Source organism: Canis lupus, chromosome 27, assembly GCF_011100685.1.
Source record: "Canis lupus familiaris isolate Mischka breed German Shepherd chromosome 27, alternate assembly UU_Cfam_GSD_1.0, whole genome shotgun sequence".
Taxonomy (NCBI): domain Eukaryota; kingdom Metazoa; phylum Chordata; class Mammalia; order Carnivora; family Canidae; genus Canis; species Canis lupus.
The window spans coordinates 26,366,444-26,385,574 of record NC_049248.1 but is presented as its reverse complement, the minus strand read 5'-3'; the positions used below and the strand labels follow the sequence as shown (position 1 = coordinate 26,385,574).

At 41.3% G+C, this 19,131-nt stretch overlaps 1 long non-coding RNA gene across 2 annotated transcripts; it reads left to right on the top strand.

Annotated features, from left to right (window-relative positions):
• Positions 1-9,010: 9,010 nt before the first annotated feature.
• Positions 9,011-17,779, top strand: LOC111092771. 2 transcript variants are annotated; one of them, XR_005379971.1, is made up of 4 exons: positions 9,011-9,598; positions 12,283-12,515; positions 14,149-14,331; positions 16,125-17,779. It is a non-coding gene; the product is annotated as an uncharacterized LOC111092771 (long non-coding RNA). The 2 variants fall into 2 exon arrangements; XR_005379972.1 differs by lacking the exon at positions 16,125-17,779 and adding an exon at positions 14,812-14,872.
• The last annotated feature ends 1,352 nt before the right edge of the window (positions 17,780-19,131 follow it).

Below are 19,131 nucleotides of genomic sequence, written 5' to 3'. Positions count from 1 at the left end.
CCAGGGCAGTGGCCAGGGCCATGCCACAACACATTAAGCTCAGTGTTACCAGAGAGCGCTGAGCCAGAGAGAAGAACCACCTCTTCCCCTGTGAGACACAGACTTAGAACCACAACTAGAATCCCCTCCCCCCCTCTCTGGTACAGTGACCTGGATGGGAATACATTTTTCCTCCTTCATCCTGAGCCTCATCCTGAGCCTCATCTGAGCCTTAATCCTAACCTTCATGCTCCATGCCACAGCTGGCCACTCTCTCACTTTCTGTTTGGGGCAGCCCTCCAATAAACCTATACAACAGTGTCAGGGTTCTGACCACAGTTCAGAACCACTCAGCAAGATGTGGAATCTGTGATCAACTGTCAGGGATTATCACAGCAAAAGGGCACCCTGAACCCAAAACCTACCACAGTTAATTCTCTTTGTTAACAGTAAGTCTATTTTAAAAGATGTGCAAGGAAAAATGTCCACAATACTCTCCCTTTGAAACGCAATCCACAGGGTGATCCGAATTGAAAATACACCACCCATTTTGATTCACTGACAACAGAAGTCAGAGACCAACGAATTCAACAGTTGGTGTTAGGCAGGCACCCTGGTGAATTAGAACAAAAGCCATGTTAGGATTAGAATTGTCTGAGTCAAAAGAATTTTAAAGAAGTGTGGACATATCTTACTTACCCCTTTGTTCTAAAGATAAGGAAACTGTGGGTCAGATGGTCCTGAGAAAGCAAACACACACCTGGAATGCAGTCTGCTACTCAGTAATTAGGATTCTATGTTCAGCAGGCTCCTTAAAGGTCTTCTAATACTTGTCTACATATGGACCAGATTGTAAAAATTTATTTTTAAATGACAGAAAAGCTATCCATTTAAAAATATTCTGCTTTATCTCTAGATGGAAGCTTGACAAACAAACTTCCTATCCTTTAGCAACATATCAACTTGAGATAAAAATCACTAATTCCATAAAAGGAATTAGAGACAAATGAAAAGCCAAGTAGTGGAGTTGCCACAGACATTCTGGCCAGCCAGCATATGAACACAGATGGGGCTCAACATATAAGCTGTAAAAATAATACTTGGCTGCTCATCTGTAAGTGACTTCAATTACACAAAGTCATCAAAGAGTATGTTTCCCCTGATTTTTTGATTTCCAAGACTTTCCACGCAGCCATCCTCCTAGGTCCCAAACTGTCTGATTTATAACGTTCCCTTTAAACCACATCAGTTGCTCTTTGGAAGTGGAAAAGATATAAATTATAAATAAAGTCAGTTCCTTCTGGCTAATGCCAGTTTAGAAAGACAGTACTAGCAGGGGTCCCTAACCTAGAGTGACCATGATTATTTTTAGCAACATAGCAGGTAGGGATGGAGAAATGAACATTCCCATCTTCCTGCAGGTGCCACTCACTCTCTCTGGGAATTCCTCTTGACTGCAGGTCTGGGTCACATACTCCCAGAGGACAATGAGCAGCCCTCTATCAGATCACACTCTTCTGGAACCTTAGCCAGATCTATCATGATTATAGATAAACTTGAACACTTAAGTACCATGTTATAGAATTTATTTTTAGAACTAGCCATGTGACCTCGGGAAGTTTTCTATGTGCTGGTTTTCTCATCTGAATGGGAATAAGAGTACCCATCTCAGTTGCTTGTTTGTGAAAAAGAGAAAAGAACAGTATCCACCTCAGAGTAATTGTAGAGAGTATAATGCTTTTATCAATTAGATCACATAAAAGCATTGCCACATCATAAATAGTCAATAAACATCAAAATTATATTGCTGCCCTTTTAAATCCTAACACATTAGGTGTCCTCTTATCTGTGCTTGCTTTTTTGTTTTTTTCACCAAGTCAACAGCAAGTTCTTGTGTGTGATGCAGGGGGAGGGACATAAGCTTTGAAATTTGGCAGGAATAAACATCTAGGTTCTTCTATTTACTACATTAATTAAAAAGATATTTTTCCACATTCCAACACTGCTGAAATTGGAATGTCTTACATTCAGTGAAACTGGGTATTATCTCTGATCTTGAGCAAGTTAATTTAATCCCTGTAAAACTGGTAATATTACCTTCCTCTCTTACTGTTGTAGGAAGACACAATAACATAATCATGCAAACCCCTAAAACACAGCAGGCAACCCTGATAGGCCCTTTCATTCTGCACCCTTGTGTACAAAAAAGATGCTTACAAGGTGAATATTTACATATATTTAATAGGGCACCCCATTATGCAGAGAGATTTTAAAATAGTGCCCATCAGAAATAAATAAATTAATTAATTAATTAAATTAAATTAAATTAAATTAAATTAAAATAAAATAAAAATAAAAATAGTGCTCAGACCCATTCCAAGCCAATGTGTGTGGGTATCCCTGCTGGAGTGGCCTCTAGAAAAGGGGTATAAGTACAAGAATTCTCAGGATGGACAATGTATGGACACCCAGAGCCCTTGGCAAGGACCTGCAGCTGCTCTTAATAACCCACCAGAGCCTCGACAGTGTCTAACTCCCTGCGGAGACCAAGCTCAGGTTCAAAGTGTGACAGTGGGGCCAAGAGTGTAGGAAGGGGCCTTAGGAAGGGGCCTTTTACAAATCCCATAACAACTCCTGGCATGTAACAACGCTTACCTTGTTTTAAGCACTTAGTTCATTATGCTCTGCTAAACCCTTCACAATAACCCCATCAAATACAACCAACTTCATCCGCATTCCTGTTTTCTGAGGCCTGGAGTTTAAGTCATACCTGACTAAGCGGCAGAAGTCTGTGTGGTTCCATGGCCTGTGCCCTTAACCATTGTGTCCTTTCTCAGGTTGGTTATGCCACAGCAGCTCTAGAAGGAAGCAAGATACCCTCGCACTTCGACATCTTGCCTTCCAAACAGCCAAACAGCATCCACTCCAGGAGTGTATCAGAACATTCTGGATCCAGATAAAACAGAGGCAAAAGTAGGTGGATGCATGGGGGAGTGCATTTTCAAGCCCCTCAGTGCCACCTTGGTCCTCAGACTTGGGGAAACCCTAATGGCCAACGTTTTGTGTGATTTTTTTTCCATTTGTCTTATTCCTGACTTATTTCCCACAGCTCTAAGCAACACTTGCCAGATCACCTCTGGTTTTCTCTTTTCTTGATAGGCTTCCTCAATCTTTTTCTTTTTTAAAAATTCTGGTTCTTCAAGGTTTCTCTCCTAACAACAGTTACTTATCCCTACACTATACCACACTTTTCTGCAAAGAAACTTCTGTATTCATCCTTTGCAGGTGTGAGTCACAACGAAGAGTCATAGTTGGAGATTCCCCATCCGAACTTTCCAGAATGCCAGTGCACATGTGCAGGCATGTTAGAAAGATAAAACTAGAGGAAATCACAAACCACAGTACAGCTGGCCTTGCCTGCTCCCTGTACTATCAGATCACCTGAGACTCTAGAGGTCACACTGGGAAAGACCATCCACATGGAGATTTCAAGAAGACACAGTGCACATGTTCGACTCACCTCGGCCATTCCTCTGCAGCAGAGTCACTATGTTACATTAACTTCCTTCTCATCTGAGAAAACCTTATTTTATGCCATCTCCCATTTCCAGGCAATACAATAAACTGCCAGACCACCTACTCCACATGCAATCACCAAATCGCCACATCCCTCAAGAGAGGAGATGTGGGTTTAATACAGAACCTACCACCAGGGGCACCTGGGTGGCTCAGGGGTTGAGCATCTACCTTTGGCTCAGGTCATGATTCCAGGGTCCTGGGATCGATTTCCCCACAGGGAGCCTGCTTCCCCCTCTGCCTATGTCTCTGTCTCCCTCTGTCTCTCATGAATAAATAAATAGAATCTGAAAGAAAGAAAAGAAACAAAAAAGAACCTACCACCAAAGCAGCTGGAGTTGTTCGGCCTATGAATAAGGAACAGTGACCTATTTATCTCTCTACTACACCTATAAGGGCAGATTAGATATTACTAATAGTAATTGTAATAATATCTTGTGTGACTTGGCATTATGGAGCTTCTGAAAGGCAGGGCAAAGAATACAAGGGTTACAGAGATGAGGGGGACTCGCTGAGAAGTGAAATCCACTTTGTGCCATACCAGGCACAAATCATCAGACTTCCCTACTGAGCCCCCTAACACACTCAAACTACTGCAATGATGGGCCAGCAGAACCCCCTGCCTCCTTGACTCACTAGAAGGCAGAAATTGAGGAAGAACTGTGTTCGCTTTTACAGATATGACTTAATCTGAGGTTGGAAAACATGTAGGGGTTTGGCCTTGTTTACCCATCCCACTTATACCACAAACCATGCCAGACGGTTTCAGACATTTGCGGAATACAACTGGCTTTTGGAAATGCCAGGAAACTGGTTCATTTTTTCAAAGCATATCAATGTATTCTCTGGCAATGTAACTCCTAAATTACCATCCTTGACCATACTAAAATGCCCTATCCGGTGATTGGAACTTCAACAGAAGCCACATCTCCCATATTTGCCCTCCAGTTGTTAAGATCTCCTGGATAGTTCTGGGTTTGATGGTTTGTGTGCCTCAACCTGCTTTGCTGGACTTTTGTGGTGGTGAACCACCAATTCTGTAAATTCAACATGAGTTTAAATATTCCAGAAACAAATGCATTTATGTACACATGATTAATATTCTAAACATGCAGTAATTCATCCTTGGGCAGAATCGCTCAATTACAAGTCAGCCATTTCACACATACAGAAGCTGGCTCCAGCTATATCACAATCAGGTATAAATATTATCCAAGCATCTCACCAATTTCTGAAACGCTGGAGATCTGTTTATCATTAACAAAAGGGTATAACCTCTTCCTTTGGTTTTGTTAAGGGATCCAAACTTTCTAACTTTGCAGGTAAAGAGACCATATATGCCAGTATTTTGGTGCTATTACTGTTTGTTTCTTTTTTTAAGGGGTTAGATTCTTTGAGACAGGGGAGTGGACGTTGGTATGTTCCACCCAAACCCCATTTCTGAGAGCCAGCTGCACTCATCCCTGGCTGCTGACAGTTCACAGGGAAGGTCCCCAGCCAGCTGTAGGACACTGCTGCATCAAGGTTAAGCCACCAGAAGGGGTGGCCAGCTGCCAGCCATGGGCTGATTCAGGAACACAAAGGTCCAGTCTCTTGCCTCAACTGGGGACATCCCAACGTCAGAGCTTTCCATAAGGACAGCTAGAGCCTCAGTTCTAACTGCATTGCTGGTCAGCTTCTGCTCCACCAAATCCTACTGCCTTTTCCTCACCCCTAAAACCCTTCAACACCCAATTCTCACTGTGCTTCTAATATACCTCATCAAAGACAGGCTATTTCCTAAGTGTAGAAAGTTATTTGTTCAATTGTACTGAGGAATTTACAGGCCCTAGACATGTTCTATCATGACATACTATCATAGGTCTGATGAAGGCCAAAAATAATCTTTGAAATATTTCTGACTCAGTTTAATAATTACAAATGTTTGATAGTCCAGGTCTCTCTCTCTCTCTCTCTCTCTCTCTCTCTCAACTTATTTGAGAGAGAGAAGGAGCAGGGGGGAGAGGGAGAAGCAGAGTCCACCACTGAGCCCAGAGTCCAACAAAGGACTCCATCGCAGGACCCCTGGACCATGACCTGAGCTGAAGGCAGTTGCTTAATCAACTGAGCCACCCAGGTGCCGCCTAGGTCACTTTGTAAACACCAACCCAATTCAGACAGGAGTTAAATAATGCCCAGGAATATCACAGGCTCACAAACAAAGAAGGTGAGACATTGCCAGGCTAGTGATTTGCACATCACAACATCAGGTGGCTTTGAAAACTGACACTAGATCACAGGATGCCAGGTCTTATGTTTTCAACCTTAACCAATGGAGCACACTCTTCCCCACATAAAACACGCTTGCTTCATGACTTCAAATCCTAGGGAATCATTCTAATGCTACTTAAAGAGAAGAGTTCTACATATAAGTATGAAAATAAGCCCTGAACACTTTTTCCCCAGCATCTCAAACTTTTAATAACAGAGAACAATTCTTGGGGCTAACAGATTATTGATGACTTTGTAGTATTTACTGCATCCTCAAGAACACAGATGACAGGCCTGAGCAAGAATCAAGAGCTACTGCTACAGTGTTGCCCAGGAAGCAGTACCACCTTCCAGAAAACCTCAAGGAACCATCTACCAGTCATTCAGGCTCTAGCCCAGTTTAGGGCCTGGGCTGAGATGTCACAAAAGTAGAAGTCAGAGCAAAAGCAGGTACTTGTACAGTGTCTGTATTTTATTACTAAAGGTTTGAGTTCAGAAAGTTAAAAATGTAGATAATGTACTCCATATGAAAAACTCAAAATCAACTCCTGCTTAACATTTTATTGCTCTTTACGCATGGTCTCATTTGACCCTCACCGCTCTCCCTGTGAGGGCACGACTGGTATTATTTTACTATTATGCCCAGGTTCACACACCTGATCAGTGCTGGATTCAGACTGCCAGATTTTTGGTTCAGGGTTCTTTCCTATAAAACCTGCCAATTTGCAATTTTTTCTACATATTTCTCCATGATTGTGTGCAAAGCCCCAAGACTCTGTCTCCCTCCTCCATGTGTTTTTCTGGCTCCCACCTTCATACCTACAGATCTATATCTCAGAGGAACAAGGACTACAATAGCAGGTAGTCCTGGAGAGGGCCACAAACCACCCTCAGAGGGGTCTCTCTCTCTCTCAAAGACTCGAAACAACACACTCTGCTGGTACCACAACTTCTGAAGTAAAGCTGACAAGAGGCTCAGGAGATCAAGTCATATGACCACCAGGGTTCAATATCTCTGGCTAACCTGGTTGCTGTCATTCAAATACACAAGAGAGACGGGAAAAGAGGAAAAGGCTTTATAAGGCTCACCAATTTCTTAGGCATAGTCATCGTCCTCAGGAAAGCCTTCCACTCTGGTCAGTAGGATTTGCTACTGTCATTTGAAACGCTTGGTGGATTTTATTCTTGCCAAATTGGCATTCTGTTTCTGCAATGCAAAAAATGTTCGGACCAAAGAGATCAGATGGGGATTTTCACGTTTTCAAGAACAGAAGCAAGCCTCTCTCTGCCTCAGGTGGATGCATTACAGCTTGTGGGAGTGCTAATGAGAGCTAATTACTCTATTTACTTCATAAGCCAACCAGCCAGCAACAAGAAATGCCTGGTAAAACTCTCTGCATTCTCAGGCTTTGTTTCAAAGGGCTGGTGCCAAAACAATCTGGCTGGAGTGATGGGCTCAGGGCTGCCCAACTGGATTGTTATCTGGAGATCACAAAGCACAGTCTTTAGACCTTTGTATCCTGTAAATTAATAGTCACATCAGCACCAATTTTATTCTTCCACACTTAATCTACTCTTTCACCATTATCAACACTCTCACCTCTGCCCCCAAATGTCCACTCTGGTTGCAAATTAAGAAATCAAACATTAGGCCTGGAATTTTAGGAAAACGACTGCCTACCTACCATTAAAACTGGGTGTGGCATTTTACAATGTCCTACACTCACTTTGCAATAGTCCCAAGATTTGGCCAACAGTTCATTCATTTTGATACCTGAACTCTAGACATAAGAGGGAATTTAGAAATCATGTAAATTTCACTTAATCACTGATACTTAACAGTATCCATGTGTTACGTAAAACATATACATATGGCATGAATTATATAAAAATGCAACTAATTTACGACTCTAATTTATGTAACTTACATAAATGACATTAAATAGAGATTCCCATCTTTGTCTCTCCATTCCTAGCATAGAGGGAGGGGAAGATGGAAAAACCATAGGACAGTAGATCTAAATTTCCCAGAAGAAGAACAAGAAGGTTAGCTATGAACCCAATAAAGCTCCATTCACATTAACCTTTCCCCATTCCAATACTCAGATGGTATATTGTTGAAAATGCAACCATGGCTTCAGGGACAAAAGAGTAAGAAGATCCAAGACAAATTTTAAAGAAGACTGCCAAGGGCATTATCTTTTACTGCACAGAAACAAGGCTGCATTGGATTATAATAGAACTTTAGGCTAACATTTATAATTACTTGGCTCAGTTTATTGAAATGAAAAAGTCTGAATAAATACACAATAGAAGTTAAATAGCAAGACAACCCTCATGTTAAAATTCTTTAGGCAGAAATAATTTATATTATTAGTGGTAGCTTTTTATATGGATGACAAAATCTAGCATAAGGACTAATCAAAGCCAACTCATTTTATATATAGTATGTAAAATGGAAATTTAATCAACAACTGTTCTCCTGAGTTACTCGGCAACTTTCTCTCTTCTCAGGACTTTCTACAACTTTCTTGTTAAGACTGCTTTGTTACCTGAATGTTTATAATACACGGGGCATGTAACAGGTAACATGAATGATGCCAAAAATCTCAACTATGTGTAAAGGAATGACTAGGTTATGGCCCTTCCAAAAAACTGTCTGTGCTTTTTACATAAACATGTAGACAAAACATGGTTTATTTTGGCTCTGAGTACAGTCCTAAAGTGGGGATTCATCACAAAGTTCTCCAAGCAAAAGGATTTCAGAGAAGCAGTTGACATCCATTACAGAAAACAAAATCTACTCAACAGGAAAATAAGTAGGCCAGATAAAGAAATGTTTCTTGCACTGAAATATAAATAATACTTATTAAATTTCACAAGTCTGAGCAGGTTTGCCAGTGATTCTGATTTTTTTTTTTTTTTAAGAACTAGCATTTTTAGCTATTAGATTAGGCAGCAATCATTACTGAGCTCCGGCAATGAGTAAGCCAGTGGCTGTGCTAGGCACCTTTTTTATATATATATATATATACACACACACACACACACACACACACACACACATACATATATATATTCCCAATTTAATCTTTCTCAGATCCCTCTGTAAGGTAGGCATTGTTGCTTCCAATTACAGACAAGAAAACCATGGCTCATGCTGGTGACGTCACAATATTAAGACATGACTCTATTGGGATTCCATCCAAAATATGGCTGACTCCAAAACCCAAAGCTGCTGCTACCTTTACCCAATAACACCACCAAGAAATTACAACCAGAAATTACAATGACAGAATTGTTTCCTAAGTACAGGGGATCAGCTCTGGGGTCAGAAGCTCTGGATTTTAATTATGCTTCTATTGAGTGGTGGTTTCCTCCAAATTAATGGAGATGAAAATAGTATTTAACCTCGTAAGGTTGAGGTGAGAAGTATATAAAAAAGCCATAGTGAAAGCACTTGCAAAACAAGTAAGCACTATTTGTATGTTATTATTCCCTTCCTCTTCACGCTTCAGCTGGGAACTGCATCAGAGGAATCCACCCACAGGGCAGAGAATTACCTTCTGGAGGCCTGAGCAACACAAACCCTGGCACCCAAGAGAATGAAACTTAAGGGGTAAGGAGAGGAGAGGACTTGGCCACCATCTCTCTTCAGTGTAACTTCTCTACCGCTAGAGAAATAAAATAACTGTTGTGGGCCAGCTCTGCCAGGCACAGCCACAGTTTGCTAGGCAAGCTGCTGGTCCCAGTTCCTCAACCATGTGAGAATGGATGGAAGCCCTGCCCTCAGGTAAGCTCACTTCTACCCTGTGGGAAAGGAAATTAAAATAAAACCAAACAAGCCATGGCCCAGCAATGAGCCTCAACCTTTCTCATCAACTTTCCCTACTCACTCATGCCCGCCCACCCACCTACACACACACACCACACATACAGAGATGTGGTGGTTTTTCCCATGGTACACAGTGGGTGCTCGTATTAGAGCAAGCACTTGAGGCCCATTTGTCCTCATTAAGAGACTCTATAGTGGTCTAGAGTGGGGATAGAATTTTAAACACTGACAATTCAGTATAGTGGCTTCCAGAACAGAAAAGGGATCATTTCAGTATAGACAAAGGAAGGCTGAAGACCGTGCAAAGGAAAAAAAATCAAGATTTGACTACATAAAAATTTTATACTTCTGTAGGACTAAAAACAAAATTGAAAGACAAAACAAAGAGAAAGCTGGAGGGGGAAAAAAAAAACTAGGTGAAAATACATGCAATAATGAGAAAAGGTTAATAAGGGTTAATAAATGAAATACAAAGTTTATGACAAATGAGAAAATACTAATTCCCAATAATAGGCAAAGTTCATAAACAGTTAAACAGGAAATATAGTCAACAGTCAGATAAACACGTTTGATCTCACTAATATCAAATAAACCATGGATGCCTGCATGGCTCAGTGGTTGAGTGTCTCTGCCTTTGGCTCAAGATGTGATCCCAGGGTTCCGGGATGGAGTACCGCATCAGGCTCCTTGTGGGGAGGGTGGGGGGGGGCTGCTTCTCCCTCTGCCTATGTCTCTGCCTCTCTCTGTCTCTCATGAATAAATAAATAAAACCCTTAAAAATATATATTTAAAAAAAATAAACCAAAAAAATGAAATATCTTTTAGAAAATTACCAAATATTATTAAAATAACAATATCATTCTGCTACTGGTGGCAAAAATTAGTACACACTTTTTTGGCAACCAATAACCATATCAATCAAGATACCCATATGCATGCCCATCCCTTCTACTTTTTGTCATCTATGATAAAGATAAAAATGATCTGAAAGAGAAAATGCTGACTGCATAGATGCTCATCAAATACTGAAAACAAGCACAATGGGATTAAATAAATCATGAAATATCCCTAGATGGAATATTCTACATCCTTAGAAATAATATTTATATTATTTCGAGTAATAGTGTAGTGTAGGGAAAGGCAAATAAAATGACATTAAGTATAATAAAGGGGGAAAACAAATATTCAGAATATTTCAAATATGGAAAAATATATAAAATTTAAAAATGGAAAGAAACACAGCAATACTATTTGCACCTTTGTGTAGTAGGATTACTGATGACTTTACTATGTCTTTAGGGTTTTTCTATACTACTAAAATCTTCTATAAGGTGCATATTACTTTTATAATTACAAAAAAAATGTAAATAACAATCTCCCCTGCAAACCCACAACATACAATCGATGGAAATCCAACAACTCTCCAAACCACTCCCACAAATACCCAAACAACTGTGCTGTGGGCAGGTAAGACAGTAAACTGATGGAAGAGTGGCTTTGTTTTAAATCTAAGGCTAGAAAAACATTAGGCTTCTTGATATGAAAACAAAAACTTCACATCCCACTTGTCAAAACTACTTTGGAAATTCATTAACCAAAACATTTTCCGTCAGGATTTAAACCCACACACCAAAATTATCTCCGCAGAACAAACTAGTTAAGCGAGCAGGAAGTTTACCAGGAACACCCTAAAAATTAACAATTGTTTTTACAGCTCGGATAAATCCAGCCAGCTCATGTTAGTACACAATGTAACACAAACACTCTCCAGTGAGTCCTCTTAAACAGGAGGGGCACGAAATCCTTATAATAAGGGTTTTCCTTGGCAAGAATCACAGATGCTATGGAAATTGAGCCTTTGGGGGTTCACCCTCCTAAAAGCTGATTTTACAAGCTTTGAGATGGCATTCACTATCTGGCTTCATCTTCACAAACCTAGAAGGCAGGGTTTCTGACCCAGCACTGCTGTCAGTTGTGACTATAATTCCTTATTCTGCCCCATGCACCCTAGGGTGTTCAGCAGCATCCCTACACTCTACTCACTCAAGGTCAGTCCTCCCTCCGATCCCAGTTATAACAATAAAAATGTTCCCTGACCTGACCAAATGACTCTCATGGGCAAAATCACTCCAGCTGAAAAATCACTGGTACAAATTACATGCTATCACTGCCTGCATTTTAAAAAGTAGGGAACAGACACAGCTAGGCCCATCTAATTTCAAAGCCCAAGATCCAAAACTCGATACTGTACTTGTACACAGGTAGGAGGCATATCTTCTAGGATAACTGATACACACCCATCTTTTCTACTTCAATCTCCTTTGCATCCACCCCCATGGAGCCTTATCAAGGCCTTGGTGATGATCACGTAAACATGTATTGATAATAACAGATAAGACTCTGGCAACAAAGGCACAGTCCTGGCCTTCAAAAGGTATATAATCTATTTGAAGAAATAAGACATAATCATGGATCGCTAGAGTGCCAGTTTTAGAGAGAACTGTCTCCTCACCTACAATGCTAGTGCTGCCCTCATAATTCACTGTGAGCATCTCAAAATCACCCTGAACTCACCACCCACTTGGTAAGTGAGCATTTAAAAATCCAAAAATTTAATTGCCTGCTTGCAACTGAGTTTGCAGGTTGAGCCCTGATAGAGGCTCCCAGCAAAGGTTTCCGGAACCGGTTTCAAGTGGGCCTGGAGGAAAGAGAGAAGTCAGTAGGAGCAGAAGAAAAGGTGGAGTGGACTTAGAGCATTCAAGAGGGGCAGAGGCGGAGTCTCAGCCCAGCAGGACAGGGGAAGACAAGCTGGGAAAAAAAGGTCAAGATAAGGTCACAAGGTGACCTCCAGGTAACCAGTGGTGATGCTGACCAGGTGAGACCTAAGAAATATCTCTCTTAAAAAAAAAGTAACCAAGGGCTGTTACCTAGCACATATTCCATTATGAAGGTGGAGAACTTAATTTCTCAAACTAAAAGATCAGCATTCCTGGAGAACAATAGGTAGATGCCTGCTTTAAATTCACATACATGAAGGTGATGATTTTGCCAGAACAAGGAGTCCATCTGTCCTAAAAGTAAACCCCAAGTCTTCTTTCCTAAGTTCACAGGTCCTCCTGCTCTCTAAGGGCATCAGCCCAACCAACACAAAGAAACAAGAGCCCAAACTAGCCAGGTTTCCTGTTTTTAAAATCTGGCTTTCAATTAGGTGAAATCTCCCAAACTTTAAGTAGTGGCTTAAATTTCTTTAAATACTGTGTGGGTCACATCAAACCAATCGCTAGGCAGTCTCCACCCCAGGACCGCCAGGATAAAAACTGCCATAAGCCACAGCCCACAGGAAGTCAAGTAAAGCTTTCTGGGGCAGGCAGGATAGTCTCACACACAGGGTATATTTGGAAGATTTGTCTGGCAATGTGACATAGAATACAGAGAAGAAATTTGTGTGGAGGCTGCTTTTAGGCAATAGGTTTGAGCAATGGAATGTAGAAAGGGCCCACGGTACCCCGCCCGCCTGGCTGAATCAAACGGGCCTTCAGGTGACCCACCTCAAAATAGCCAGAGGCCCAAGGCACCTGGGTGGCTCAGGTGGTTAAGCGTCTGACTGGTGATTTCAGCTCAGGTCATGATCTCAGGGGTCATGAGACCAAGCCCCACACTGGGCTCTGTGCTCAGTGAAGAGTCTGCTTGGGATTCTCTCCTTCTGCCCCTCCCCACAATTCCCCCACCCCACTCACTCACTCCCTCAATCTCTCTCTCAAACAAATCTTTTAAAAAAAAATTATATATATCAAAAAAAAAAAAAAAAATATATATATATATATATCCATCCATAGGCCCCAACTGACCAATGCCTACCTACATTAGGCAGTTACCAAAAATGGGGCAGTTCCATACATTGCCATATCTCATCTTCCCTCTTTAAAAACAGCCCCCACCTACTGCCTCATTGCAGGTAGTCTCTCCTCTGCTGTACTGCTCACCCTCCACCTTGCGGTGTATTCAATAAACTTCTATCGCCTTTGTTCTGCCTCAGGTGAATTCTTTCACCTCCTGTACCACTGGCTTTGACCCAATCACCACCCCACATTTGGGGGCCCTCACTGACCAGGGGAGACACCCTCCTGAGACACCACAGTCTGTATCAGAGCTGAGAGGGATGGGAACCAAAGCAATGGTGGAGGCAATAGAGATTCAGAAAATGTATAAAAGGCAAAAAATAACAGTGCTGATGGCCAGGAGAGGGTCCCTAGGACACCAGACACAAACCTGACCCATCGCAAACTATCAAAGTTTGACTTTAATAGTCTTTAATGAAGACGAGTCTTTAAGACTAGAAAGAACAGGCTTACAAGTGTGTTCTTTGACTTCTGAGAGCAGGGCCATCCTCTTGGACTCGTGACCTTGTCGTCACACAAGACCTCGTACTCAGGCTCCACGCTTGGTTTAATGCTCTTCTATCATCATCTTCAGATTCTTAATTTAACTTTGAACTTGTGTTTTGTAAGAGAGGTCTGATGGAGCAATGAAGCACATGAGCAAAGGAGATCCTGTTTAATATGTGTGGCCACGATTCTTATACAGTATTTGCCATGACTGAAAAGCACATAATTTCTGTGGATTCATGATACATGGGAGTCCAGAAAGACTAGTCCAAGAGAAGTGTGTGACAAATACAACTGAGTGAGCAGGTGAGTGGGTGCTGACAAGCTCCCAGAACCCAAGCTTTCCATTCAAAGGAACCACAACTCGCTTTGCAAGCAGAAACAAAGCAATGTCTTTCTAAGAAACACAAACAACCAAGAAATCCTAGCATATCCTCTTACTCCTATTACCTCCTTGTATTAGCCAACCACGCACACTGAAAATAATGGTGTAGAAGAAAAAGGAAAAATAGAGCAACACATGGTTCTTTCTCCTTTCAGTCCGTCCTTAAAGCCAGCCCATCCTTCTGTAGGACAAAGACTGATAGAATGAAGGGATCAAGAAGTGAAATAAAAGTGGTACATTAGTTTTGGGCAGTGTTTCCACATTCTGGTGAGAATACACACACACCCATACAAGTTACAAAATACGAAGTGTGTGATTCCAGTAATTCTGCAGATGTGTCAACTGGCCTTGTACCATATAAACAGTACAAATCCTAATAATTTAAATTCTTAATTTTTCAGGCAACTGAGTGGCTCAGTGGTTGACCATCTGCTTTTGGTTCAAGTCATGATCCCGGGGTCTTAGGATTGAGTCCCTCATCAGGCTCCCCTTAGGGAGCCTGCTTCTCCCTCTGCCTTTGTCTCTGCCTGTCTCTCATGAATAAACTCTTTTTTAAAATTTAAATTATTAATTTTTCTTCACTTAGAACAGTATTAGGGGAACCTGGGTGGTTCAGTGGATTAAGCGTCTGCCTTCAGCTCGGGTCATGATCCCAGAGTCCTGGGTTTGAGCCTGCCTTCTCCCTCTCCCTGCCTCCCCACCCCCCCCCCCCACTTGTGCACTCTCGCTGTCAAATAAAATCTTTTAAAAAATAAATAAATGAAAGAATATTAAATAGCAAACAAGGACAAATGGCAAACAAGGACAAGAGGGAGTGCAGAAGAAAACGAAAAGCTTTTTATGTTAGGACCTTTAATAATTTCAACAAGGGTTAAAATTCTCATTTTAAACAGGGCTCCACAAATTATGTGGCCAGCCCACTGAGAACCATTGAACTCAAGAATATCATGCCTATCTAAAATGCTACACATGAGGCACCTTGGTGGCACAGTCGGTTGAGCGTCCAACTCTTGGTTTCGGCTCAAGTCATGATCTCAGGGTGGAATCTGAGCCCCTCAATAGGCTCCCAGCCTGCTTGGGATTCTCTCTTCCCTCTCCCTCTGCCCCTCCAACACAGCTGCCACCCACCCCCCAACCCCACCCATTGCCACATGTTCATGTATCCTCTCTCAAATAAGTCAATAAAATCTTAAAAAAAAATAAAATAAAATAAGGGATGACTGGGTAGCTCAGTGGTTGAGCATCTGCCTTTGGCTCAGGTTGTGATCCTGGGGTCCCAGGATTGAGTCCTGCATCAGGCTCCCCAAACGGAGCCTGTTTGTGTGTCTGCCTCTCTCAGTGGTCTCTCATGAACAAATATTTTTAAAAATAAAATACTACACACACTGGATAAGTTCTCCCTGATGTCTTTCAAGGCAACCCCCTAAAGACCCACCAGTGGACTGATGGGTCTATGCTTTTTTAAGATTTTATTTATTTATTTATTTATTTGACACACACACACACACACACACACAGCACGTACAAGTAGGCAGAGCAGCAGGCAGAGGGAGAGGGAGAAGCAGGCTGAGTAGGGAGTCCAATGCAGGGCTCATCCCAGCACGCTGGGATCATGACTTGAACCAAAGGCAGATGCTCAACTACTGAGTACCCCCCCAGGTGTTCTTAGTTCTATGCTCCTAATTACTGAATCACTTGAATCCTTTTCTCCCAGGCCCCTCACTCATCACTACACATCTGCTGAAACAGCGCAAAGCCAAGGTCTTTCCAACGAAAAGTGGCTCTAGTGACAATCAGTTAAACTGAAGACTATAGAAGACCTTACCCGGAGAAGCAGCTAATGCAGAGACCTCTCTGCTGGACATCTCCCTTCAACAGAGTGCTTTTCTGTGCTTTAGTGGTTCCGTTTTAACCAAACTCAGGCTGTTTCTCACCATGCAGCGCGATCGGGTTTCCCCTGGGAAGTGGTTCTGTGAACCACTAAGTCTGACTGTCTAAAAATTCCTCCTTCAAAAAACAGTCAAGTTTCCTTTATCTCATGTTATTCTCCTCTTCTGTTTGGTTTTGTACCACCACTTTCCACTTCAACAAATTAATTTCCTGCCTAGAGACACATCCCGGCAAATGTGTCAGTTTGTATTGTTTAGATGAGAGACTTCTGTCATTCTTTCAAATTTTTCCTCTGCACCAATAATCCTGGGAGCCAGCCTCTCAAGAGCCTGAGTGGCTTGTCTATGAATTTCCTTTCACTGCCTCCTAGTAGACTGAAAAAATGCAGACTGCCTGCAGTGAACTTACTCAACTCTTGTCCCTTCCACTCACATCTTTTTCTATTTCCCCGTCCTTTATTCTAGTCTGGCTGAAGGAGAGCTCTTGAGGAGTTCAAAGCTAAACCACTCTCCACCGGATTGTTAATCTATCCCTGTCCCCATGAGACTTTGTACTCATGCCCTCCTTGCTTTTGCTGCTTTCACATGACACCCTCCACCTGGCTATCACAGCATGCCTCTCCTGGTTCGATTCCTTGAAAGGCTGGGCTAAAGGGCCACCTGTGGTTCATCCCCTCCCTTGTAATCCTTAGTTTTTTGCATGCTGGATTCCATTTCTATTGGGCTACTGAAACTGTGCAAGGTTCACACACAAATGATCTGGCAACTGGCTGGACCAGGGGCAGTTTCTTAGACCCATCCTTGTAAGGGGTCTGTTGCACCAGATGGCAAGGACAGTCTCCTTGCGTTGGGTGTGCTTCTTCCCTTGCTACCACCATCTTCCCCTTCTCTGATGGTTCCTGCTCTACTACCTCTACTACTACCTCAGTAAATTTCTTGAGGCTGATCATGTCTAAATGTCAAGAGTTCCTTGAAGGTTGTGTACTTGCTTCTTTTTTTATTCTGTATCTTCTTCAAAATAGGTGGAGGGGATTGAGAGATACAAACCTCCGGTTGGTAAAATAAATCACACAAATTAGAAGTACCAGCAGAGGGAATATGGTCAATATATTGTAATAACACTGTATGGTGACAGATGGGAACTACCTATTGTGGTGAGCATTGCAGATGTACAGAACTGTCGAATCACTACGGTGTGCAGCTGCAATTAATATAACATTGTAGGTCAACTAGCAGTAAATTTAAAAATAAAAATCATTGGGAATATTTGATATATTGTACACAGCATAACAAAGACCAAATAACTAAATTTTCAATTTCCCTTTTTTAGATTCTGAAGTATTTTATGGTTTGTTGTATTTCAGCAGATTACAGGCATTTCTCTAAGATTTCCAAAGGTAAATCAAATGCAAGATGAACTGTACTCAAAACTTATCCATAATAGAGGACTTATTTTCTTGATATTAGAAACTTTCAGGGGCACCTGGGTGGTTCAGATGGTTGAATGTCTGCCTTCGGATCAGGTTCTAGATCTCAGGGTCCTGGGATCAAACCCCTCGTTGGACTCCCTCCTCAGCGGGGAGTCTGCTTCTCCCTTTCCATCTGCCCCTCTTCCCTGCTTGTGCTCGGTCTCAAATAAACAAATAAAATCTTAAAAAAAAAAAAAAAAACTTTCATGGCCTAGAAATAATTTGACATTAGATTCAAATAAACCTCAGCATGCCACATTCTGTCACGTTTCCTTACCTTCCTTATATTTTCTAGCCCGTTAAAAATATTTGACTATAAAAATGTCAATAAATTAAATATATATGTGTAAAAAATAAAAAGAAGAGTTCCCTGAAGGCTCTATACCTGCTTCTTTTTTAATTCATTATCTTCTTTAGTGAGTTCACCTACTCTTAATCCTTATGTAACAGTTTCTTGGAAATGCTCCATCAATCTAGGATTTTGCCTAAACTTAAATTTCAAATTCTTAACATCTTCATGTGAAGAAAATCAAATCATTCTAAAAACCTAATGAGACAGGTATTATTTTACCATAATACAACACAGTTAAGTTATTGTGGGTCATGATGGAATCTCAAACTCCAGGTGTTCAACTCTTAATTCATCCTATTTCCCATTAAAATTCAACTTGCACCTGTATGTTTCTTGATTAAATTTAAAGCATAATCTTATCACTCTCTTAAAAACCCTAAGGGCCAGCTCCATTACATCTTACCTCTCTTAATATTGTATTGATCTATCTTATCTTTCCCTAAAATCAATCTCACTGTATTCTACATTTTGCACCAAAGCCTAGCATGCTCATCTCCCCCCACACTGCCTCAATATCTCCTACTCCTTTAAGGCCCATTCAAATCCCACCTCCTCTAGGAACCTCACCAAACCCAACCCTTTGTTCGAGTGACTCATCTAGCTTGCAGTATGATCTTCCCACAACTACCTCCCAAAGACCCAGCAAATTAATTTTTTGAACTTAATATACTTTTTATAATTCAGGAGTAATGCATGAATGTTGTAAAATAAACATTAATATGCTTTAAAAATTTTTTCATCTTCCCTTGTCACTCTAATCTCACCTCCTATAAATCACCCCATTTAATAATTTTTCATGCATTAACAAATATAAACTATACATGTGTGCTTGGTTTTCTCAATATAGAATAGACATATGTATAAGTCAACATGTTTTTTTTTTCCCCAACCATTTTAACAGCTAAACAGTTGTCTAAATCTGTTTTTTATTAGGTTATGCATGAGGAGAGCCATCTCCTTTCTGCCTCCATCATCCGTATATGAATATTCTCAAGGGTAAAGGCTATGTTT